The following is a 26,682-nucleotide window of genomic DNA, read 5'->3' as shown; positions in this document are numbered from 1 at the left end:
CTAAGTGTCTGCAATGATGACTCCAAACTCAAGTCCTGGCTCCGTACTGATGGGTCATCTACTTAATAATCTCAGAAGGGCAGTGCAAATTAATGAGTCACTTATGGATCCTTATCTGAAAGGGATCCCAAGTCTGAGAACCTTCACCACAAGGAGTTTTTCTTGCAGTGATTCTCAGAGTCTTGGTAGGCATTGGAACTGGTCTGTTCATTTTAAGATTCTTTTACCTTTGTGCCTCTGAGCAGATCAGCATACATCTTCTCCAAAGATTTTTCATTGTGGCTGGTTACAGTAATTTGAATTCAGTGAATTGTCATCTCTGGTTCCACGGGTGTCTTCTTGGTGTCTTTAAAAGCTTGTTCCTGGAGGCATCTGGGTGGCTCAGGGCTTGAGCATCTGCCTTTGCCTCAGGCCATGGTCCTGGGATTCAGTCCCACATCTGGCTCCCCATGAGGATCCTGCTTCTCCCTCTGCCTATGTTTCTGTCTCTCTCTGTGTCTTTCATGAATAAATAAAATCTTAAAAAAAAAAAAAAGCTTGTTCCTTGGCCAGAGGGAACAATGGTGAGTCAGGAGCAAGAGTGGGGCATCCAGAGCTCTGCTATAGCTGAAAACCACATCTTCCTCAAAGAAGTGTACTTCCTCTGTGACACTTTCAGCATTATTTTTTTAAAAGATTTATTTATTTATTTGAGAGGGAGAGGGAGAGAGAGAATTCCAAGCAGACTCCCAGATGAACATGGAGCCCCACACAGGGGCTCCATCACACAACCCTGAGATCATGACCTGAGCTGAAATCAAGAGCCAGATGGTTAACCAACTGAGCTACCCAGGTGCCCCAACATTTTTAACATTATAATGCTCCAATTGTTACTATCTCCACAAACCTCCAAGATCACTGAAAAGTGAGAGGCAGATCCTCTGTCCTTAGTTTGTGGATGGGCATGCTAAGATCCACAGAGGCTCAAGGTCAAGTAAGGAGACAGAAAACACAATCCCCTGCTTTTTTCTCACTACCTCTTCATGTGTCTCACACTATCTTACCCATAGTTTTCTTAGCTAAGTGAATTGGATCCATTGACCCTTTAAGTTCCAGAACACATTTTCTAAAGTCCATAATCTCACATATTTGGTAGTTTATTAATCACCTTTCTCATATACAATGCTTTAAAAAGCCAATTCCCCATCTCCTGGAAGGTAGGAATGTCATACTATTTTCTGAAGATGCTCTCAATCCCATGGGAAGCTGAGTCCAATTTGTCAGCCTTCTGATGTCAAATTTCAATCAGGTATTTCCTTGTAATATGAAAAAACCTAAACAAATTCAAATTTGTGCTTATGAACTTGTATATTCTAATATTATCTGATCAAAAACCATATTTGGTAGGATGAAAATCCCCTAGATTTCACTGTATTTTTGAGAATGAAGTTTCTATTAACTAGTCATGACTTACCCCTATTCACACACACACACACACACACACACACACACAAATGGCCCCTTTTGTCAGTAGTCTCTGTGTTAAATGATCCTTCTGTGGCCAAGGGGAAGAGCCAAAGAGGACAGTCCTATTAAGGAAACAGAACAGTAGAATGATGATGTATAGCCTCTGCCCTCAAAAAGACTGATCTTCAAAGCCAGGTAAATATGAAGCCCCAGCTGGCTGAGTGAATCAAGATGAAAGTATAGTTATTAGAAGACACATAGCTTCATTTCAATTCTCCAAAGCAAAAAACCTGTAATTCATACAAAGCTCTGTGATGGGGTCAACTCCATGGAATGAATAAATGAATGAATGGTCATTCAGTCATTCAACAAGTATGCCTGCTGTTTTCAAGGTACTGTTGTCATGTTACAAAGGGAAATCCTTTGTGAAATGCTCCATTGTAAGTACAAGTTATATATAAATAGCCACTTTGATTGAACTTTGCTCCTAGGCACTTCAGTACTTGTAAACCCATACAACCTGCTGAAGGAACACACTCCTAGGAAAGTCAGAGTTGGTGAAATACTCGTATGGTAACAGTCCCTCTAGTACAGACCTCAGAAAGAATTTTAACACATATAAGCACACAATCAAGATGATGAAGATAGGCCAACCTCTTTTAAATGAATGGCTAAGATTATAGGCTACTTAGAAGAAATATTTTGAGATAAAGACAAGTCTAGTTGTTGCTCCAGCTATGTAGCTCCAGCTTATGGTTCAGGACACTGTAAAAATGTCTTTTTTAAAAAGGATATTCATTCTGGTTTGGTTTACTGAAATTAATTCTGGAGCTGGTTTTTCAGAAGTCAATCTTCTTAGGATGAGGAATACCCTAGAAATACAATAGATTCTGTAGCACTCATATAGTTACTGTGCTTTTTTTAAATGTTTTTTTATCCTAAGTATTTTCCATGTGTGATCCATGATCATGGAATTCCTGAGGGCAACATTAAAGCTAATTTTTTGGAGACTTCTTATCTTCTAGAATTTTCTTAGTGCTTAGGATTAAATCAACTCTTACAGAAAGTAAAAAATCTAAGTCAATGGCCTCATCAATGGGAACACTTCTGTGGAATGGTAAAAGGTTACCATGATACCAAAAACTAAGGCCATGTGTCTGTTGGAGAGCTACCAACTCACATGAGCCAGAGTTGGTAATTTTTTGGTAGATCCAGCCTGATCCTCCTGGTACCTCCATGAAGACTGTAGGGATCTGTAGAGAACTCTTAGAACATTACTGACCTAGCCTACCTCCTCATTTCTCAGAGAGAGAAACCAAGGCCAAGAAAGACAAAAATGCCTTGTTCAACATCACATAGCCAGTTATTGCTGAGTTTCCTGATTCCCAAGATAGCACCTTTCCTCACACCAGATTCCTCTTAATTTCAGAGCCCACTGCAGTCTTCCTACAGCAAAAATTTACTCTCTATTTCAGGCAACCAAAGCAGGCCAGGTTGGGTCTGAGCCACCCAAGGCCATTTGTCAGTGCCAGTCTCCCACCAGGCAATGCCAACCCCAGCATCTGGTCCTGGTCCCTAGGACTTATGCTCTCATAATTAAAGAGCTGGCATATATAAACAAACCATAACCTGAGCACCACATGGTCAGTAAGTAGAGGTCAAACATGGATAAGGGCTGACTCCCAAGGTGAGAAGGAGCCAGCTCCCTAATTTCCAGTCTTGTTTGTCTCTGGTGAGAGGTACATAAATATTGCAATTGCTACAAAGAGCCTTTTATAACTCTTTCAACCCCAAATACTCCTCAATCCCACAGCAAGTTAAACAAAACTCAATGCTATTCCACTTTGGCTAGGTGAGACTGTGTCTAGGCCAGGGGGTTGGAATTACTTTCAGGTTTGAGTTAGGGCTTGATTACTTAGGGAGACATGCTGGGGGCAGCATGGAGAGAAAACTCTTTGTGGCTCTTGGTGGAACACCACAACAACCTGATAGGCTCAGACTACATATGACTAAATAGGACATGACCAGCTCTCTTCCTGAGACAGGTGCCATTCCTAAGAGGCCCTACCCAGACAAGATCTGAAAGGTCTTGGAGCATAATCTGAGATGGTACCATTTTCCCAATTGCTGCAGTCAGGGTTGTGGTCATTTAGTTGCATCAACAAGTTGTTCATCTCTCTTTGTGAAAAAATCTAGAGATAGACTACTCAAATTGGGGTCCACTACCTCTGCCTTACTGGGGGGCTTTGTTAAACAGGTGGGATCCCAAACCTTGCTCCAGAACCACTGAATCAGAAACTATAGTTTAGTAGGATCTCCAGGTTATTGGTGGGCACTTTAAATTTGAGAAGGACTGGTCAAGAGATGAAGACCAGGACTCTTTGGGTTCACCACTAGCTCCATCTATACAATTTCAGTTAGTGAACCTCCTTGGGTTTTCTGTGCATTTAAATGGAGAAAGAAAGGACCCCAGTGAAATCCAAAACTTCCCTTTTGGCTCCAGCCATTTTATCAATCCCATTTTTCCTCTCTCATGGCTACTAAGGCAGAATTTGCTTTGGCTCACCAGTAAGGACCTGAAGGAGAATTATGCATTGTGGACTGTGATAACCAGCAGTAAATATATTTGGCATTAAGTACTTCTCCTTCACTTCTAGACATCCAGCTGGCTACCAAGTCCATTTGATTTTACCTCTTAAATGATATTTTAAATTTATTTATCTCAAGTATAATTAACATACAGTGTTATATTAATTTCAGATATATGCACCCTTATGATTATGGCAGCACTATTTACAATAGTCAAGATATTGAAGCAACATAAGTATCCATTAAGAGATAAAGAGATAGGAAAATGTGGTATATATACACAATGGAATACTACTCAACCATTAAAATAAATAAAATCTTACCATTTGCAACCACATGGACATTCCTAAATGATTTTTTTCAATCCTCCTTTCTATGCCCCTGCTTAATCTCAGGTCCTTATCATATGCAACATCGACATTAAAATAGTCTCTCAACTGCACACCTGGTCTCCCGGTGGAGTATTTTGCTCTCATCCATTGCATCCTTTAAACTGTCATCAGAAAGAACATTCTTGAAGGCAAATCTGATCATATTGTCTTCCCGTTTAAAGTCCTCTAATGATTTTCAATAATTCAATACTTTCAAGTTTTTAGTGTAAGGTTTATGGTGATAGCGCTTTTCTTTACCCACCCACCACTATTTCTCCCACTTTCCTACTTTTCTACCAACTTCTTAATACACGTGTTTCATCCCTCTCCTGTTTTCCCAGGCTGCCTCTTTGCTGTGAATACCTTTTCTTTTGCTGCCAAATAAACTCTTTCTTTTTTTAAGACCTTGTATAGACAGTCCCAAGCTTATCACGGTTCAGCTTATAATGGTTTGACTTTATGACAGTCTGAAAGGGATCTACATTCAGTAGAAACCATACATGGAATCTTGAATTTGAATCTTTTTCCTGGTTAGCACTATGTGGTATGATCTCCTCTGGTACTACTGCATAGAAGCAGCCAGCCACAGCTCCCAGTCAGCTTCAGGATCACCAGGGTCAACAACAAATACACCGACAAGTGTTTCGTACCCATATAACCATGCTGTTTTTCACTTTTAGTACAATACTCAATAAGTTACATGAGATTCTCAACATAAAATGGGCTTCACATTAAATGATTTTGCCCAACTGTAGGCTAATATAAGTGTTCTGAGTATGTTTAAGGTAGGCTAGGCTAAGCTACAATGCTTGGTGAGTTAGGTATATTAAATACATTTTAAACTTACAGTAGATTTACTGGGATGTAACCCCATTAAAAGTCAAGGAAGGGGAGGCTGGTGGTGTAGTCAGTTAAGCATCAGATTCTTGGTTTCAGCTCAGGTCATGATCTCAGGATCATGAGATGGAGCTGCAAGTTGGGTTCCACACTCAGTGGGGAGTCTGCCTAAAAGACTCTTTCCCTCTCCCACTATCCCCCACCCCCATGCTCTCTCTTGTTCTCAAATAAACAAATAAATCTAAAAAAAAGTGGAGAAAGATCTGGAGTTCTTTTTATCCCACTATCAGCTCTTCTTGACCATGACTCTCAATCACTGAGTAGAGTTAATCATCCCTGGATCCCAATAACATCTCATGGTTGCTCAATTAGCAGCACTTTCACTGAACTATGCTTGTTAACTTGTCTCTGTCCTTGCACCAGTTTATGACACATTGGGGTCAGGAACCATGTCACATTCTTCTTTTGTATCTTGAGTATCAAGTACCATTGCCAACATATAATAGGCATTCAGTGAATGTTTGACGAATGAAATAATTAGGGTCACTGTGTGAAGTAGGTACCATATTATCTCTGGGAACTGTGAAAAATACCCAGCAACCACAGATCTAGTGGAAATATTTGTGATGGATTAATCTTTGAGATTCAACAATGATGGATACTAAGGAATACAATTGATATTAATAGTGAAAATTACCTATGTTAGTTAGCTCTGTCACTACCCTAAAAGGAAATGATCTACCTCATATCATTTTTAAATACCTAATCACCTGTGCCATCTAATAATCAGAATTATAGCCTAAGGCACAACCAAACCTTGCCTTCTGGGGACTGCCAGTCTATGATAGTTAACATGGACACTATCCACTCTCCCAGATGGTCAGAGAACTCTTTCCCTGGGGGCCTGATGGTGTGGTCAGGAGGAAAGGAAGTCAAGAGGTTAGGTCAATTAAACAGTTCTAGAAACTGGGTCTTAACCTCTGCTACCCTATTTCCCCACATTGGGGTTCTTGGGATCCTCTGCTTCAAGCCCAGCTCAATTAGTCTCCAAGATCAACTTGGGATCCAAGCAGGGAAGATTTCAGGAACTTCAACTCAGCATTCTTCGTCAGATGTTAAACTACATTTCCACCCTGTCTTCCACCTTGCCTTCCTATTCCCTGCTCCTGAGGCCTAGAATCCACCTTATACTCTGGTTTCTGCTGGTCAAAACAACAATAATGCTATTTCACACATTAATTCAACTTTACTATGTTGAACACCAAACACCATTCAGGGTACTCTATGTATATTAAACAAATTTAATGTTCACAACAAACCAATTTACTGAGTACTGAATTGTCTCCATTATAGGTGAGGGAAACACAGAAAAGTTTCCATATATTGTTTGCTTGTTGGTTTTTCTTGATCATGTTCTAATTACTGCAGAATTCCATGACGTTAACTACTTTGGGTTGCCTCACCCTTCAGATATTATGCTCTGAACTTTGCAGCTGGATCTGCACACCCTTTGTCGCCATGCCACATGTTTCCTGCCACCTCCCAGTCTGGCCATCCTATTACAGATTAATTTTCTCATTCCAGCCCTGTCCTGAAGAGGACAGCAAAAGACAGACATCAGGTCATTTATTTTCCACTCTATTTAATATGGATACTTAATTAATGCTCATAGAAAGAATTAAATTAAGGTATGTAATACAAATAAAACACCAAGGGATGACAGGCATCCACACCACATAATGTCTGACTTAGAGGAAAAGGAAAGACGAGGTGTCATTATTAAGAATGCAGCACGTTGCAGATATTCTCCTAGACAGCCATCCAGGCTCCATTTACTTTTTTTGTAATGAGACACAGGATGTCCATTAGCAGACTGAAGGATCTACACACCATAAGAAACAAACAATTGCTGCTCCATCACCTGGGAAAGAGAACCATGGAAGCACCTGGAACAGATTCAGGATTTTGTCCCTCACAAGACTTCCCAATGGAGTGCACATTCATTGATTCTCACATTTGCATAGTTCAGATAATAACAGCTCTCTGTTTCATGCCCAGCGGTGAGGTCAATGTCACAAGAAGCTATTTAGCAACAATCCCCCTTTTAGGCAGTTCTGTGATCAGGTAATAGAGAAGACTTGGGAAAGAAGGAACACAAGCCATCTGGTACCCAAGCTTGGAGTTCTAAAGCAGACTGCATTTCCAGACACACATATAAACATGGGGTGGGTTCCTCTGGAGAACTTTGAGAAACACAGATTAGATTTCATTGTCTTGGTCCAGATCTCTCTATCAGAACCTGCCAGCCAGATATAAATACATATACATATAAATAAATGTAATGCATATGAACAAATATACATATAAATATGAAGCATATTTAGCTAAAATTGAGTTAAAATAGTTAAAATTTGGAAAAGATATTTGGATACATGTTACTGATTAGGAAATATTGCTAAAATTATCATCTTGGAAAAGCAAGAACACTAATAACATATATATTTTCTCCTCTAATAATACCAAAAAATGTAAATGAGATACTGATAAATTAAGCCAGAAAAAATTAGGACTACAGGGAGTATCCTTAAATATAAAAGAATCTGGTCATGCTAAAATGGGTTCAGAAAAATCTCCTCAATGATGACTGTTCCTCAAAGAGATTTCTTTGAAAAAAGAGGGAAGAAAATAATGTATAGTAGCCATCATGGAAAAGAAACACATATTAAAACTTCTTAAATAACAAGAGATAAATTAAGAGTATGATACAAGTTTTAGAAAAGATTCATGGCTAGGTTTTGGATTATAGTCCACTCACTGGTACATTTAAATTGTGATTTGATTTACAAATATTTGATGAGCATAATTTGAGGAGGGATAGAGTCATCTATTTACTCTCTAAAAATAAACTGATGCCTGAACCGTGTCAAAATCTGCAAAAGTGAATTTTCCAAAGTCACAACATTGAACAGATTAATCTCATTTGCCCATCAACTTCGCTCCCCACTGCTCCCCCACCCCCGTGTCGATGACAGCAGTTGCTTTAAACCAGAGACATCATCTAAGACAAAGCTCCAATCATGTGATGGATTGTGCAGGTCTTATACAAGCAGGTCCTGCACAAAACTGCAGGAGTTTTGGGTCTTTTTTAACCAAGACAGGTCATTAAAAGAAATGAAAAGATGTCTTCTAGAGGCTTAATTAAGGAAGTTAATTCTAGGCCCCATCATAGGCCCATTAACCTTTCTCTGTTCCTAAAATATCTTATGTAATGTCAAAAAGAAGCAAAGATGGGAAAAGGAGCTGTGTAATTAAACCTACTTAACCTTAAAATGGAAATGTGTCAAGGGATAGAAGCAATTGGTTTGAATCTGCTAACCTGTATTTACGACCCCAAAACCCAGAACCCATATGCCTCGTCTTGCTATGCTTGACTCACATTCTCTTTGCTAGGGGCTGGACAACTTGGCTGTTGAATTTACGTACTGTGTCTGACCTGAACCATAAGTCAGTTCTCAAAATGCCAGAAGGGCAGCACTATTCTGGTACAGGGAACAAATAGCTTGCTGGTTTCTATACAGATTTCTTGCCACACAAACATTCTTCTGAAGATCTTCAAGGAGATGGTTTTCCCTGATCCAGGGATACCTTTCTTCCCCATCCCATGAGAGCATGGCCAACCTGGCCATGGAATTTGGTTCAAGATCCCAGAGAACCTGATGTATGATTTTTTTTTTCTATGACGGTACATTGTTATGCATGTAAAGTCTTCCAGAATGCCAATGTCTAGCTTGGTATAAAAGGGCAGAGGCATAACAAGAACCTGGCTACCTTCTTGACCCCGGCAGAAGCTTGAGTGTTACTTGTGGGTTTCTGCCTCATTGGGAAACCACTACAGGGCCAGGGAAGGGAGAGTACAATTTTTTTTAACATTTCAAGTTTTTATTTAAATTCCATTTCGAAAATAAATTCCATTTCATTAACATATACTGTAATATTAGTTTCAGGAGAATTTGGCAGCTTCTGTTGCACTTAGTCACCTAGCTTGCTGAGTTCTGTGCCTGGGGCTGTAGAGAGAGGGCCATTCTCAACCAATCCAAAACCCCTCTGAAATGCTACAAGTTCCAGAACTTAACATAAACAGTCAAGCCTCTATTAAATGCCAGCAGATTATGCACACTACAGATTATTCGTGATGACTTTGTATTCTCCAGGGGCCTGTCAGTACATGTTCTCATATCAGGATTGACACACAATACAGGACACCTGTATTTTTATTTCTAAATCTGGCAACCCTACCTGATATCCAACTGGTAATCATCACGCAACACCATAAAACAGGACATTATAGAGCAAACTTGGAATCAGCCCTATTGCCTCATTTTACATGTGAGGAAATCCAGACTTCCCCAGAGATTTTTGGCATGTGGTGGGTGGTCGGCTTGTTCTTAAGACTCCTAGCGAGTCAGAGGCAGTGTTTGGACCAGAATTTAGTCTGTTTTATGCCCATTTTATTCCCCACCACCCAAACTGTTTACCTGATAACAATGCAATATTTTTATTGTGTTGTTGAACTAGGCTTTCCAAAAAATCTGACATTTTTTGAACATTATCTTCTGTTAAGTAATGTTCATGCTCTGCCCTAAACCTTATAGCTTTTAAATTAGGTGCTAAGGAAACTAAAAATTTTAATTTTTTAATATGAGCAAAAAGCCTCAAAATAATTTTTTTTCCAAACCCAAAAATAAAGATGTTCTTGTATAGGTACTATTTTTAAATATTTGGATGACCGTACCTCTCCTTCAGTTAATGATCAATGCTGGTATTCCAGGCAAAGATCATGAACATAGTTGAATCTCAGCCAAACATTAGATCACTCTGTTCTGCAAAATCTGTGAGAGAGACTATTCAAATCCAGTTAGAACCTGCTTTGTAGGGATGCCTGGGTGGCTCAGTGGTTGAGGATCTGCCTTTGGCTCAGGTCATGATCCCGGGGTCCTGGGATCGGGTCCCACATTGGGCTCCCCATGGGGAGCCTGCTTCTCCCTCTGCCTATGTCTCTGCCTCTCTCCTTCTCTCTGTGTCTTTCATGAATAGATAAATAAAATCTTAAAAAAAAAAAAAAAAGAACCTGCTTTGTACCTTCAGTCACTATCATTCCAGAATCTTTTTTAAACACTTCTGCCAGGAGATGTGGTGTGAAAATCCATTATGTAATTAAAAAGTTTCTCATTCACTAACAAAGACATGAATGAAAGAAATAGCCTTGGCTATATTCAAGATAAATCTGTTCCTCTGTGACTATCCCATGCTACTGTGAATATTATACATCCGAGTGCCTTCTTATTTGCGATACGATTTCCTCAGGTCTTTCTCTCAGAAATAACTAATTTTGCACTTCATTGCGAAATATAGTCTTGGACTTTGAAATAACACAGGTATCATATACTAATATAAATGAGTTCACTCTAGGGCTTATACAATACTAATATTAATCCAGTTGAAAATTCAAGTTTTATTCATATCTTTAAAGAGTTCCTATTTTCAGATGATCAGTATTATCAACAGAATTGTGCCCTCCCAAAATTCATATGCTGAAGCCCTAACCCCCCATTTGACTGAATTCAGAGATAAGGCCTTTAAAAAGGTAGAGGTAGCTCAGTTGGTAAGTGTCCAACTCTTGACTTCAACTCAGGTGGTGATTTCAAGGTCTTGAGATGGAGCCTCCAGTCAGGCTCCACACTGGGCATGGGGCCTGCTTAGGATTCTCTCAATATTTCCCTCTGCCTCTCCCCACCAATAAGCATGCACATGTGTGCCTCACCCACTCTCCTAAATGAACAAATAGGTACAGGTAAATGAATTCAGAGAAGTGAGGCCCTAATTCACTATGACTTGTGTCCTTATAGAAAGAGGAGAAGACACCAGGGATGCATATGTGCAGAGAAAAGGCCATGTAAGGACACGGCAAGGGGGTGGCTCTCTGCAAACCAATGAGCAAGACTGAAGGAATCCAACCCTACCAGCATCTTGATCTTGGACTTCCAGCTTCCAGAACTGTGAGGGAATCAATTTCTATTGGTTAAGCCCCACAGTATGCAGCATTTTGTTATGGAGGCCCCAGCTGACCAACATCATCAGAATGACTCTTGTGAACATTAACCAAATAATTATTGGAGTGTAAGAAAAAAGAAAGCAAGAGTTCTATCTTATTCATTGTGAAATTCACACATCTAGAGTCTAGCACACAAAGGGTCCCGAATAAACAGCTGACAAAATAAAAGAACAAACAAATGAATGGATTTAAATCCATGCCCCAACAATAAAGTGGTACCAGCCATACGATGTAACCACCGTGTGAGAGCAGAAAAGCAGAGGATTCAGAGCCAGATGGACTGCTTTCATTCTTCTCTACCTGCGACCTTCGGGGAAGTTTTATAACTTTTTAAACATTAGTTCTTGTCTATAAATTGACAATAGTAATGTTTTTATCATGTAGATGTGGTGGAAATTAATTGGGATAATGCATCTGGCATATAATAAGCACATAGAAAGTGACAGGTGCTATGATGATGATTTAATGATGATTGACCTTCCATGTTTTCATTCATTTATTCATTCAACAACTGTTTCTTGAGGAAGCCCCTTCTTGCACCCAGCATTGTTCTGGGCATTGAGAATAAAAAGAGTAATGACATAGTGTCTTAGCTCAAATGTGCCTTACATTCTAGACAGCAGAGTCAAAGATAATGGGAAATAATAAAATAATTTCAGAGAGTGGTAAGTGCCACAAAGAAAATAAAGCAGAAAAATATGATGATGACTGTGTATGCAATCTCTCTGAGGAGACATTTGAGCCTGAGTTCTGAGTGATGAGAAGTCAACCTGGAGAGTGTTTGGGGAGGAATGTTCCAGAGTGAACAGCTGATACAAAAGGCTACAGGAGGAATGGCTTCAGCATCTTCAGGGAACAGGAGAAGGCCAATGTGGCTACAGTGCAGTGAGCAACATGGAGAAAGATAAAGGTGAAGTAGGAGAAATTAGCTGCCAGTCAAATTATATAAAGGACATATAGGCCAGGGTGAGCTGTTTGGATTTTTTCTGAATGTAATGGAAAATCATTGTAGAGTTTCAAGCAGGGGTATGAAAAGGAGTTGATTTTATGCTAGTAAGCAATGCTCTGTTGAGGCACTTAGGTGGCTCAGTTGGTTAAGCATCTGACTCTTGATTTTGGCTCAAATCATGATCCCAATGTCGTAAGATCAGCTCAGAGTTAGGATCCACGCTGGATATAGAGTCTGCTTAAGATTCTCTCTCTCTCTCTCTCTCTCTCTCTCTCTGCCCTTCCCCCCTCCCTAAAACATAAGATTAAATACATAAATAAAGATAAAAACAATACTCTGCTGCTGTCAGGGCGAAAGGTGGTAGAAAGACACAAATGGAGTAGGAGGCTGCTCAGGGTCATATTTAGTAGTCTGGGAGAGAGGATTGGCTTGGTCTATGGTGGTGGTTAGAGGTGGATAATAGACGAATGGAGACTATCATGAAGGCAGATGGGTAGAACTTCAGACGGGTTGAATGTGAGCCCCGGACGAATGAGAAGGTCGAGGATGATCCCTAGGATTCAGTTTAAAGAAGCGAGTGAGATGGTGCCATCTATTGAGATTGCTTGTGGTAGGAAGAGGTGGGAAAGTCAATGGAGATGACACTGACCCTGTCTTTGTCTCTCTTTATCAATAATGTTGATGCAGCTTTATGGCCTAGCCAGCAGTAGCCTGTCTCTTAAGAAAAATCACTGGAGCTTAGTTGCCAATATTGCAGATTAATTATCAATTCATTGATCATTGCTAAGCCTCACACTTTAAGTAATTGTGTGAGAAATGATCTGGGTGAAGCTTGAGTTTGTCATTACACTCCTATTCCAGGCCTTGGTTTTCTTCCCTATGGAATGAAGCTTTTCTTGTGTGTTTATTTTGGGGTATTTCCCAACTGAACCACATCACCTCTCCTCACTCTGGAGAAGCAAAACCAGAGCAGGGGAATACCCTAGGAGCCACAAGGACGGAAGAGCAAATAATGGTCAATACTTGTACATTGTGCTCCTTGTATAGACTGCAGAGTTCTTGCTCTCTCTGGCTACCTCCTTGCTACTTCTCCTTTCCCTCTCAGGCATCAAGTTCACTGCATCATCTCCTTCGCATATGGCTGCCAGTGGCTAGCTTTAATTAGAGCGTGGTACTGAGCATCATTACAATGTCGGCGGTGTTAAATTTCAGTGTACTCAGATACCATGAGCTGAAGTCACAGCTCATGACAGCCACAGGGAAGCTAGTGTTGAACTAAACTGGGAGATAATTAAAACAGGCAGGAACAGAGATTGTTCATACTGGCCTCTCCTGCACTCCGACCCAACCACCCCCCTTTTGGTGTCATATCTTTCTTCCTTTGTCGTATTCATTTTCTTTCCAGCAGAGGTTACTCTGAAGTGGGCACCTAACAAGGATGACAATGTTATGAGCAAGAAAAGAAAGCAACCAGAAGTACAAAATATTTGTCCTGAGAAGCTGCCTCTTATGGCTTTAAAATTATTCAGAAATAAAACCAGAATGAATTACCCAGGTAACAAGTATGCCTCTCTAGTTCAAAGATTTCATTAGGCTTTATACTGTGTCTACATGAGGGTAAGCAGAGTTTTCTTTCCATTATACTAAGGAGAGAGAAGAGAGGCACAAGTAGTAGCTAACTGAAAATCACTGACAAATAGTTTTGGAATTTACTTAGTGAAAATGCATCGATCTTACACAGTCAACAGGCACATTCTTTGTCCCTTCCTCTGAAAGCCATCCCCCCACCTTAATTAACCACCGTCACCTAAGTTTCAGAAAGTACAAAGGGCTTTGATTGGCAAACAGAAAATTTGCCTCTATGTGGCTTGAATAGATCAGTTAGTCTTGTTAGAAATCAAGGAAAGGCAGGATTCTAGGAAATGCCATTGTGAGCTATTAATTCAAGAAGGCAAATAGATGACTTAACATAAGGCCCAAATCAGGGAAATCTGGAAAACTGCCCTGAAATACATGGACAATCCCACTTCCAGACTGAAATAGTTTTAGACAAAAGTTAAGTTCTAAGAAGAAAATCAATCAGGTGTGATGATAGAGGAATAAGTAAAGGGAGATGATGGCCAGGAGAGGTTAAATTTAAAACTGAAGTGTGGAAAATGAGGAGGAGACAGGCTAAGAGCCAGAAAGGGAAGAAAACAACAGGTGCAAAACCTCCTGGTCTAGGAAAGAGCTTGGCATGTTCTAGAAAGTGTCAGAAAGCCAGGGAAGGCTGAACAATGGTGACGAGGTGGATAGGAGGCCTGGAATGAGGTTGGGGAGTTTAGCACATGTGTAGCAGCCATATAACACATGGTATTTAAGGCAGAGGAAGGAGTTTAAATGTTTTCTAAGTAGAATTGGAAGTCATTAAAAGACTAAAGCACAGGAAGGACAGGAGTTCGTTTTGTTTTGCTTTGTTCTGCTTTGCTTTTTAAAGATCTTTCTAGATACTATCTAGGGAATGGCTTGTCAAGGGGTGTGGAAGGGCAGAATAGCAGCAGGGAAATAGATTAGGGAACCATTGCAGGTACCTGACCGGGAGACAATGAGGATTTGGGGTAAGATGGTGCAAGTGATGAGGGGAGAGAAACAGCTTGAAGTATCTGTAGACATACAGTCAAGTCATGCTCATAGACTGGATGTTGGCTGTGATGAAAGGACAGAAATTAAGGGTCACTCTTAAGTTCCTGGCCTGAGCCCATAGGTGGCTGGTGAGGCTCTTTTCCTCTAGAGGTTAGACTGGGAGGGATGAAGGCTGGGTGCAGCAAGAACTAGTTTGAGAGGAGGAGAAAATCAGAAGTTCCATTTTGATATTTTAACATTGTGATTTCTGTGAGGCATCTAATTACAGTATCAGCTGTACTTAGTTGTAGAGTCAAATATATGAATCTGGAGCTCACATGAAAGGATAGGGATAAAGAAACAGATCTAGAAGCATCAACATGGTGATGATATATAAAGTCATTGGGTTGGATGAGCTTACTTCAGGAGAGATAAGAGGATGACCCAGAGCTCAAACCGAGGAAGAGATTTTTAGCTCCATGATAGGAAGTAAGGGAGATTCAAAGCATGACACCAACCCAGGGCAAATGGAAGGGAAAAGAGAGAGAGCCAGAGAGAATGTGTTTCCCATCCCAGGGCCTACTGCCTCCCTAGAAAACCACAATTAATCCTTGTGAAAATTAAGTGAAGTTATGCACAGAAGAGCATTTAGTGAACTAAAATGTATTATTTCATAAGTAGTACAGTTATTAGCTTATTGTCTGATCCTGATTTATTTATGTGTTTGCTGCTTTTCCTTTTACTAAGAGGTAAATTCCTAAGGTCAGAGATGCCATTATGTCTACTGATGGTTCTAGACAAGTAAATGTTGGCTGATGGGTTGACTGCTATCCTTCACTATATTCAAGAGAGTAACTGGCCAATGCGTGCTTCACGTTTGCTTCTGATAAACCATTATTCCATGCTGGCTACTTCCTGAAATTTCACATTTGCAGGGCAGACATCAGAACTCTTTAATCCTGATGAAAGTCTGTGGCAGAAGCTCCTTTTCTCAAATCGATATGAAGAGGAGAGATGCTCATCTGTTCAGGAGGAGGTTTTTTTCCCCTTAGCTTTGCCAAGAAAATTCAAAATCACACACAAGAATAAAAGAACTCACTTGAACTAAAAGGAAACGAGGATTTAACAAGAAGCCTTGTAAGAGCTCTGGACTTCAGCTTTCTCCTCTAAGGGGACTAACAACATGGCAGGCTATCATAGAGAACAGAGCAAATAATCCTGGAGAATTTTGTGAGAACAAAAAAACCTGAATTTTTCTTACTTTTCCTCAATCTAGTTGTTCTTATCTATTTTTCAAAAAAGATGGTTTTCTTTGCTTCCATATTTTTATAAGATTTATTTATTTGAGAGACAGAGAGAGAGCATAAGTGGGAGGGGCAGAGGGAGAGAGAGAATCTCAAACAAATTCACTGAGTGTGGAGCCCAATGTGGGGTCTGGTCTCAAGACCCTGAGATTATGACCTGAGACAAAATGAAAAGCAGAAAGCTTCACTGACTGAGCCACCCAGGTGCCCCCACTTTTGTCTTCTTAAGGCCAAATACAACCTCAAGAAACAAAAAAGTAAGATACTCCCACTTTTATTAGGAATTCATCTTTATTTCTCAAAGGACTTATAAACTTCCTTCTCCACATACATGACTTTCAGAGAATCTGAGGTAAGAAAAAAATGGGTCTTTTATTACCAAAGAGGAAGAGGTTTAGAGGTGAAGCCATCTCACCAGCAAACAAGAGAATGCACTTCCAAAACATGTTTTGGGAAGATGCACACTACCCTGTCCTCTGCTAATTATTAACCTTACATATATGGAAGTTATCTAGATTTTGTAATCAAAGAGAATCCTCTGGATTCGCTCTGGACGTTGGACATATTATTTCTTTGTGCCTATTTTTTTCATCTTAAAGATGAACTGATACTACTTACCTTGCCTGGTTGTTATGAGGTTTAGATATAAAGCACAAAGAGATTGTATAAAGCATGTTGGAAGATAAGGGGTGGGGGCAGACAGACAAGATGCAAGTGCCTGCTTCCTACACTGTGGTGACTATAAGGACTCATGGAAAACAGGGAGTTATAGTATGAAAACAAATAATATTTTTGAGCCCTTACTATATGTTAGAACTGAAATAGTATTTTCACAAAAATTAAGACATTTTTAAAGTTACTCAGTGGGAGGTGATACAGGCTGGAAATCACACCCAGATATCTGGAGTCCAGAGTTCCTGGTCTCCTCCCCTATAATATACTGCTTGCCTCATAGATATAGAGAAGACAAACATATAAGGATCAGGATACTTGAGCTCTAGTTTTCATTTCTCACAAATTAAGTCATTCAGCCCTGGGAAAGTCACCAAATTTCAGTGACCCTCAGTCTTCTCAACTGTAAAATGGGGGTGCTGGGTATTACTGGATTGCTAAGGTCATGTCTCTTCTACCATCTGTGGTCCTGTGATTTTTTTCTCTAAATTTTATTTAAATATAGTTCACATATAACACCCCGCTAGTTTAAGGTTTACAACCAGTGATTCAATATATATGTAATGTGAAATGATCACCACAATAAATTTAGTGAACATCCATTCCCACACATAATTTCAATACTGACTTAGCAACTTTCAAATATATAATACATCATTGTTAACTACAGTTCCCATGTCGTATGTTATGTCCCTAGGACTTACTTATCTAACTGGAAGTTTGTAGCTTTTAACTGGTCCGATTATTTATACTTGTTCTAATCAACTAAGGTCATTCAGCTTTTCAAAATGGGCAAATTACTTGGCTGAACAGAGTAGAAAGCATGAAAATCGGCAAGATGAACTAGGAGTCAAATAGGCTAAAACAAAACAAAACAAAACAAAAACCTCTGGTTCTACCTTGAATCTCAAGAAATGAAAGGCAGTGGCACTTGTCAGACATAACAATAGGGCATTCTGTGCTTCTCTACCTCGTACTCTTGACATAGTTTCCTTCCACATCCAGACATGCGATGTCTTCTACGAGGAACAGCAAGGAAAAGGGGATGATGTGAAGAGGTGAGAGCAGATCTAGAAAGCAGCCAAAGCCACAATCACAGCCTGGTCATGACCATACCCATCACACCTAGGGGAAAGCAGGGCCAAACCTTCCCTAGAAAACACAGCAGTCCTGGGGCAAAACCAGGGTTGGAAGCCAAATGTCTAACATGCTGATCATTTCCTTTGACTTTTCTGCTGAATAGGATCAAGTAGGCATCAAAGATCGTATTTTCTTGATACAACATGATTTAGCCTCAAATTTTCAGGTATAGAATGATGGTGCCCCCTACTCCCTGCTTAAGCGCAATGATTAAGTCCCATCAGAAATGGCTGGCAGAAAAGCCCCGTCGTGGCTCCAATCTAAATTGTTGAAGCATCAGAATTATATGGTGCTTTTATTATCTTGTGGAATGCATGTCCCTGGGGTACTCCTTTGAGTTCAACTAAAATGACAGTTTAATTCTCAGTAAATGAGTGCTAATTAAAATGCTGGGGGAAAGACTGTCATAATTGAATAATGAGAATAATGCAGCGTACATTTGTTTAAAGGTTCCTGGAAGCTGAATTTAGGGATCATAAAATGGTCTCTAGGAGCTCAAAGGCAAAAACCAACTCTCTGAAAAACATTCAATGTTCAGTGTGTGTGTTTGCTAAACTAATTTTTTATCTTGGGTAGGAATTGTTTCAAAGCTACCACGAGCATACAAGTCCTCCCGTCACATTTATCTCTTGTAAATGTCGGTGAACATGTTCCTCACTGTAGATTTTGTGAATTGTAGGCTAGAGTGGAACCAGTGGTGAGGAAATCTGTTTTTTTATCTACTCTTAGACAAGTAGCTGTGATTGCCTCTCTAGATTCAAATCTCTAGAATGGAATACTCTTTGACACACTAACACTTTTACAAAACTGTAGAATTAAGACCATGCCAAGAGGAGAAGTGTTCAGAAGGAAGCAATATGGTTTTGTGGAAATAGTATTTGGATTCTAACCTTCGCCTTGCCTATAATCCTAAAACAGGATGTAAATAATGGTCGAGGACCTTAACTATTCAGTTGAACCTGTTTGGAGAATAAAATGAAATAATACATTACAAATACCTTTGAAAGAAAAAAAAACTATATAGATGAAGTAAAACTTGAGCATTTGGCTGACTCTGGTATAAATAATGTGAGTCTTCTATTTATTTTCCTAATTCAGATGACCCTGGTATATAGATACATTTTAACAGGTTAGACTCATTTGGCCAAGCTCATTACACTAGCATATGACTAGGGAAATCTAAATTATCCTAAAACACAAAATTTATCCTTCATCCCACACAATGTCCAATTTATATATGTGCCCCCCACCCCCAGCTGCTGAGATAATTGGATTGACTTTCATGCTTCTGGGTTTCTCCTTTCCTTTAGCCCTTCTACTCTAGTAATAGTTCATTTCAAAGGCTTCAGGATTGTATTGAGTCTAACCTATTCAGTGAGTTTCTGTCCTGTCCTTAAAGATCTATGGGAAAAATAAATTCTATAACCTCCTTTTATGCCTAACAACTTTTACAGTGAGTAAATTCTGTACAATCTGAATTCCTTGATTGTGAAAAAATGTCCCCAGGGCCACCCATTGGGAGGCCTCCCATACACTTACTAATCCAACACAGCTTAGAGGCCTTGACAGCTCCAGCAGTGCTGCTTAGACACCCCCCTTATGAATATGCAAAGACAATCTTTCACTTACAAAAGAAACTGATATAGCCATTATGGCCTGTGGTTAATCAAACCTCCATTCACTTCCCTCTGCTTTGAGAACCGTCATCAAGAAAACGTGTTGCTAAGCAAACTTAGCAGTAAGGACCTGGTTCCCCGTAAAAATGATTGCCTAGAGGCCAGCTTGTTTAGAAGTAAGGATCCTGGGTTTTTTTTTTTTTTTTAAGCCTCTAATTTGATTTCCTATAAAATCTAAGCTCATCATTCAGTTAAAGGAAGATTTGAAAGTTGCTCACACATTCCTCATTTTAACAAGTTAGAGTTTACACACACACAAATACACATGCACACACACACTCACTCACACCAGGTCCTTCTACTTGTTTCTGTAACTGCTTCTTGGAAAACATCCAAGCTTAGGCCAAGGAAATGCATAATAGAGAAGCTGCTGACTTTCCAAGCATCTGGTGAATTCACAACTTTCATTGAGCCTTACATAATGTATCATCAATATTCATTCTTTCATAGACATCTATCTTAGTCATTCCCACCTCCCCCAGGAAACACGGTCAAGAGAAAACATAAAGGACACTCTATCACAAATTCTTAATGAACAGTACATAGGAGCAGAAATTCATTTGGCAGCTTTGCAACTAATTTTCAGTGTAACTTTAAAAGATCATTTAAAACTAGCTGTTCCATGGATTCCATGGCCCCCAAATGGAGAATAACTCTTTCTATGACACCAACAAGTCTTCAAGCCTACCCACACAATAGCATAGTATCCTCCCAAACTACCTGGACTATCAGATTCCTATTACGATTAGTCAAAACCTCTGTTTTGTAGGATCTAGATACTAACTTCCTCCAGCAGGTGGTAGGTCAGAGACACACATGGGGTTCTCATTAATCAGTTTTGATTAAATAAATTGATACAAAAATGGCAACTGTAATATTTTCCATTAGTTTAATGGTGGCTATAGGTTTTTGTTTCTCAGAATATACTCCTGAATCATCTGAGAACTTGTCAAAAAATAAGATTCCCAAGATCTGCTTGGGGCTTACTGAATCCTAGCCTCTCTTGGTGGAGCCCAGGAATATGAAATTTTAATAAACTCCCACATGGTTCTCAGGCACAGATGGATTATAGAGAACCTTTGCTTGGCTTTTTTGTCTCAAAAGCATCATTTTTGGCTTTTCTGGAACTCTTCAGTCAACTTGAAGCAATGATGGTTCTAATAAGGAACTCTTATTCCAATGGCTTCATGTTCATATTTGGTTTGAAGATCCATATTTTTGATATTCCAAAAACCTGTCCATAATGCCTATGCCTAGATGACTATTTGGTGTTCAATCCATCTTTGATGTCAGGTGCATGGAATCAGTTTCTCTTTTATCTGTTTTTCCATCTGATTGACGTGATTGATTAGTTAAGGTTTTCCAATAAGAGAAGCTAATGGATCTTTGAGTCAAGTGGTGTGTGTGTGTGTGTGTGTGTGTGTGTTCTTACGTGTGTGCATTTGAATGTCTTGATTTTCTTTTGTTTTGACTTTATTTAATTAATTCATCAGCTTACAACTAATCAAGCGTGACTTCTTAATAGCACAGGTCATGCTTACTTCTTCAATCAACTCTTGGCATGTAATACTCCTATCTTCTTCTCTGAACATTTGTGTAAGACCTCTACCTATTTTGTATACATCCTATGGAAAGGGTCCTTTGTGGGGACACTTGTGGATTTTTATATTCAGTCATGAGTAAAACATGTGAAAATACACTCTAACAAATATTTAAGTCTATACTCCTGAAAGTTATCCTCCTCAGGGGTGCCATGGCAAAGCTTTAGGAAGGATCTCCCTCTAATAATAGTTGATAGGAGTCAGGATCTCATCCAAGCCTTCAGAGAAGTTTTTCATCCAGTCTTCTCTTCTCTCATAGAATTGACACATTTTGCACTTCTGTCAACATTACACTTACAGCTTCTGTGACATGACTGAAACTCCTTGAGGGTAGTGAATGATGGTATGTCTTTTTTTCTTTCATTCCACCTTGTTTCTCCCAAAAACATCAGGAAAAATCCAAGAGGAGATGCTCAATTCTATGCAGGTGACAATACAGTCACGTGAATCAGTAATTAAATATAAGTAGTTTCTCAGACTCAAAATCCAGAGAGTTAAAATCAAACATGGGGAGAGGAGTACACACTGAGTCCCCCTGGCAAATATTCTGGAGCCTCAGCTCCTCCAGGACCACCTCAAGGCCTCGGGATAGATCACTACTCTCCCTGAAGGGCTGCTGGTCTCTTCTGATGGTGCTGATCAGTTTCTCCCCTGCTGGATGGCCTACATTCTGGCTACCCTGGGACCTGGTGATTTCATTATTGATCACCATTGTTATTGATTGCTCTGTCCCATGAGGTCTATCTGATTTTCCAGTTACTTTGGTCCTTGTATGGTCTGGCCTCCTTCAAAATTTGTACTATGCAAGATTGGGGTGGAAAGGAAAGAAAAAGGGTAGAAGAAGGGTTCTTCTTCCCTCAACATTAGAATGGCTTCAGTAAGTCTAAACCAAGTGTCTTAGGAAGCCAGGTCTCTCATTGTGAGTCGAATGTGAAAATCATTTCATGTGATTGATTTTTCAGTTATTTTCATGAAACTACATTCCTCAAAGAACAAAAATTAAAATTTGTACAAATTGACCAATTGGCCACTGGTTCTCTCCAACTTGTATTCAGACAGCAATATGATTTTGACCACACCCAAGATCAGGGCTCTCTGCTCCCTATCTACTGGGGACCCAGAGCAAGAAGAGGGCAGTGACCACCCCCTCCTAGATGTCTTAGTTGCAGGGCCAGCCTTTGGCATGACAGCTCTAGCTTGTACACTCCCTCCTTCTCTTCTATGAGACCCTGAGGAAGTAGGAATCTAGCAGCCTGCCAGTGAGGCCAAAGTGGCCCAGACCAGCTCCCTTCTAGACCCTTTACTACATACAGCTTATCCAGATCTGCCAGAGATGAAGGCAAGCCCCCTCCAGCTACTCAGTAAAATTGCCAATTAAATCAGAGAAATGAAATTGGATCTAGTGGATGTCTCTGACTCAGCTGGCCCTAGGGAAATAGTGACTGCCAGCAGGTGGTTCAGAGCAACTCTTTGTAATATTCATTTCATGTTGCTTAAAGATGTGAAAAAGACCAAGTCTACCAGCTTCTGGTGTTTGAAAAACTAGGCTGCTGTTGGATAATATTTGAACAGACAGCTGTGTCTGAGTGTGCCAGGGAAAACCTTCCCAGGCAATCAAGTAAGGTCAGCACAAATTTCTCAGACTAGCTGAGAACTGGGATGTGCCTAATCCCACGAAAACCGAGTGGCAAGTTATGTGCACTGTTGATTCTTTCATACACACACTGGTTCATTCACTCATCGTTCATTCACTAGTCACTCAACAATTATTTATAGAGCTCTAATCTGTACCCATCTCTGTCCTAAGTGTTGGGCACATACTGTCCCAGGCATCACAAAGCCTGAAGGCTGGTAGCCAATTCTGACAATGCTTGTGCTTTCTCATACATTGGTCAGAACCTTTCCTGAAAAACCTATAGGACGCTGTTCTTGCTAATAAAACAAGAATGTCAAAATTATTTAACTTTTTAACTGCCTAACAAAGTGGCAAAATGAATGAAGCATGTATCCTTTGCATTCAATGTCAAATAGAAGTTTTGTCTAAGCCAGGAATAGAGCCAACATTGCCCAATACTCAATCCAGCCCTCGCTTGAACCCTTTGCAAGAGGAGGCCTTTCTAAAGCTCAAGGTTCCTATAGCTAGAAAGAACCTAACTTAGATTGTGCCTAGAAATCAAATAAAACAATAAAATCACAACTACATAAAAGACAATACTTTGCCTTCTGGATAAAGCCTTAGCCCAGTAATAAATAAAGGCAAACACTGTCTGAATTCTGAATTAAATGTCATGAGAATGCCTTCCTGACCTCTCTCTCTTCTGGATATGGAGACACATGTCTTCTCATATGTATTGGTCATATGCAGGGGCTCAGTTGGATCTTCCCAACACTCACTGACTGGCATATAATTCTAATCAGCTTCTTTACTTGGTTTTTCAGAATATATCACATTGTAAACAAACCAGAGGGGAAGGGAGGAAGAGGAGCTTCTCAGAGAAGCTGCTAGTTGATAATGTGGTAAGAAGAACTGACATCAGGCATACAACTCAGTAGTTAATGCTCTTAGAAATAGGCAAAGTTCAATCTGCTGATGCACGTTCTCGCTCAACTCATGATATACCTGAAATCCAAGTTAAGTTTTAAGAAGGTAACAAAGTATATTCTACATTTTAATACATTTCCAGCCAAAAATGATAAAGATTCACTTCTGTGCAAATTTTTAAGTAGTGCCATTTCCAAATACCACCTTCCTCTAGAATGGCAGCTTCTAGAGAATGTGTTAAATTTCTTAGATGCATATTAAGCCCCTCGATCCTCATAGCGACGCTGTGAGGCAAGTAGACACGCATTTATTTTTCCATTGTTTATTCATTATTTTCATTTGTCCTTTCATTTATTCTGTCAGCCAATGGGCATTTGTTGATTACCTCTCTGTTCTGGGTAGTATGTTCCCCTAGTATCCCGTCCTCCCCAATTCAGCAGCCCCTAGCCACATGGAGCTGTTGAAATTAATTAAAACTAATTAAACCTATAATTTCAAGTCTGTATATGCTGGATACAGGGGCGAAGGAGATGAGGAGGATGAGAGTATCTGTTTGTCCTGGTCTAGAATATGTTTAGTATGGCCCCACATCTACCTGTGGAAGGTGCCCTATGACTTCCCATATCCTGTTAGCTGTTCTTTGTTCTATCTCCAGTGCATCCCAATCTACCTGCTTGCAAGGCAGCACATTGCCAAAACCAGTTAAGCAGGTAACTGTCTCTTCTTTTTCTCAATGATTTCCAAGAACTTTGCATACACAACAGGTAACCTACTCTAATGACTCATTGGTGGTTTAAATATTTTCTTTATTGCTAATATCTGAAAATGTTCCCATTGAAATAATTCAATTCTCTTTCCCTTCTTTGCCTGTACCTCTATTTTTCAGATGAAAGAAGCTTAAGACATTAAAACTCTCGATTCTCAAAGATGAGCTGTATTTTACCTCCTTCTATGTACATCTCTGATGTCCACCTCCAGAACAATAGGGTCCATCTCTTGAAGAATATCTGATGCACCCTCCCAGGGAATACACATGCATTTCTTTCCACCAGGAAATTAAATGTTGGAAATGAATTATCTTTGGTGCTCAGAGTTTTGAGAGGCTCGATTTCTTTTTAAGCAGAAAACAGAGAATCAAAATGTAGAGGAAGCATTACCAAATGTCAGCAAGAAAAACAGGAACAGACAGAGAAACTAGGATGGGAAGGATCTAATAAGGGTGCTGGAGGCAAATCCTAAGGACACTTGAGGATTTTTAAATGATTAATATTGCTTATGAAGGAAACACAGAGAAAGTAATATAAATGTGAAGAAGTGATTGTGTAGGCCAATCTAAAGATGCTTAAGGAAACTATGGAAAAGACCATATTAAGCTCAAAGGAAAATGTAGACTCCGTTGTTACCATCAAAGGCTTGTCACACATCTTCACCAGACACTGAACCCTGGGGAAGTACTTCAGCCTTAGTCAAAAAATAAAATAAATAAAATTAAACTAAACTAAACCAGTGTTTCTCTGTGAAGACCAGCATGATGCATGGATGAAGAGACAGTTATAGTTCAGCACAGAATTTAATTTAACTTAATTTAATTTAATTTAATTTAATGTTTATTTTTTACTTATTTTGTTTTATTTATTTATTTTTTTTTGGAGGAGAGAGAGAGAACACGTGAGAGAAAGAGCATGTGAGAGAGAGAGAGCACAAGTGAGGGGGCAGGAGAGGGAGAAGCAGAGTCACAGGGAGTCTGATGCAGGGCTTTATCCCAGGACCCTGGGATCATGACCTGAGATGAAGGCAGATGCTTAACCGACTGAACCACCCAGACGCCCAGCACAGCTTTTAATTTTAAAAACTCTTTTCTGACTAGGGCCTTCTCCACTGAATAAGTATTGACTGAACACTATGGCAACGCAGTCCACAATGAAAGAGGTAAGTGGATCCCCACTCAGAGGGAAAGAGGATGATCTGAGGGTCAAAACAGGCCCTGGATTCCAAAGGCCCCCATTCAGCTACAGGTGTTGAAAACAATCAAGCACAGGAAATTTCCTGCCTGACTCTGAATTAATATGAATCCTGTGAAGCTCCAGAGCAGATGTGGCCCATAAGGGCTTATTCGGCCATGAGTATACTTCACTCTACCAAGATGTTGCCTTCCTTCCTCCTCCCTGTTTCCCAACCACTATCTTCCAGAATATAAACCAGTTCTCTCTTGGACTGAAGTCCTATTCTGAACACAGGTGATTTGCTAGCTGTCACAAGGGGTGGGAGCGGAGGAGGCTAGAGCCTGCAAAGTACTGCTCTGACCTAATGTGCCTGGAATCATCAGCCTGGGGACTGTTGTCACCAAATCCAAAAGCTCTATTATAATACCCTGCTCCCAGATTGACCCCCTAAGAATATTGAATCCAGCCTGCGTTGGACCCAAATCTGCCATGCCCCTTGATATTGTGATTTGATACATTCCTACAGCTGTGTTTATTCTCCTAAACCTGATCTACCCTCTCCCAGCCAGCTGATAACTAAGACTCTAGCAAGCTTCCCATTCTGAAGCGGGACATTGCAGACTTGATATAACTAGGCCCTAATCAAACACATGAATATGATGGAGCCTAGTAGGCCAAAGTAAGGAATTTGGACTTTATTCTAAGCATGATGGGAAAATTCTAAGCAGAAAAGGGGCATGATTTGCCATGCCTTTTAAAAATGTGACTCTAGCTACAATGTAAAGAATTGATTTTGAAGTGGTAAGAGCAGATGCAAGGCAACAAGTTAGAAGTCCAGCTAGTACTCCAGTATTCACATGGTAGCCCAGATGAGAAATAGCGGTGAGTGGTAGGGCAAT

The 26,682-nt window shown here is 39.9% G+C and overlaps 1 pseudogene; it reads right to left on the bottom strand.

The window, feature by feature from the left end:
• On the bottom strand, positions 1-22,010 carry LOC118354665 (40S ribosomal protein S20-like; annotated as a pseudogene).
• Between the last annotated feature and the right edge of the window lie 4,672 nt (positions 22,011-26,682).

This window comes from Canis lupus, chromosome 5, assembly GCF_003254725.2.
Source record: "Canis lupus dingo isolate Sandy chromosome 5, ASM325472v2, whole genome shotgun sequence".
Lineage (NCBI taxonomy): Eukaryota > Metazoa > Chordata > Mammalia > Carnivora > Canidae > Canis > Canis lupus.
The sequence above is the reverse complement of the archived record's forward strand: the minus strand, read 5'-3'. Positions and strand labels throughout refer to the sequence as shown.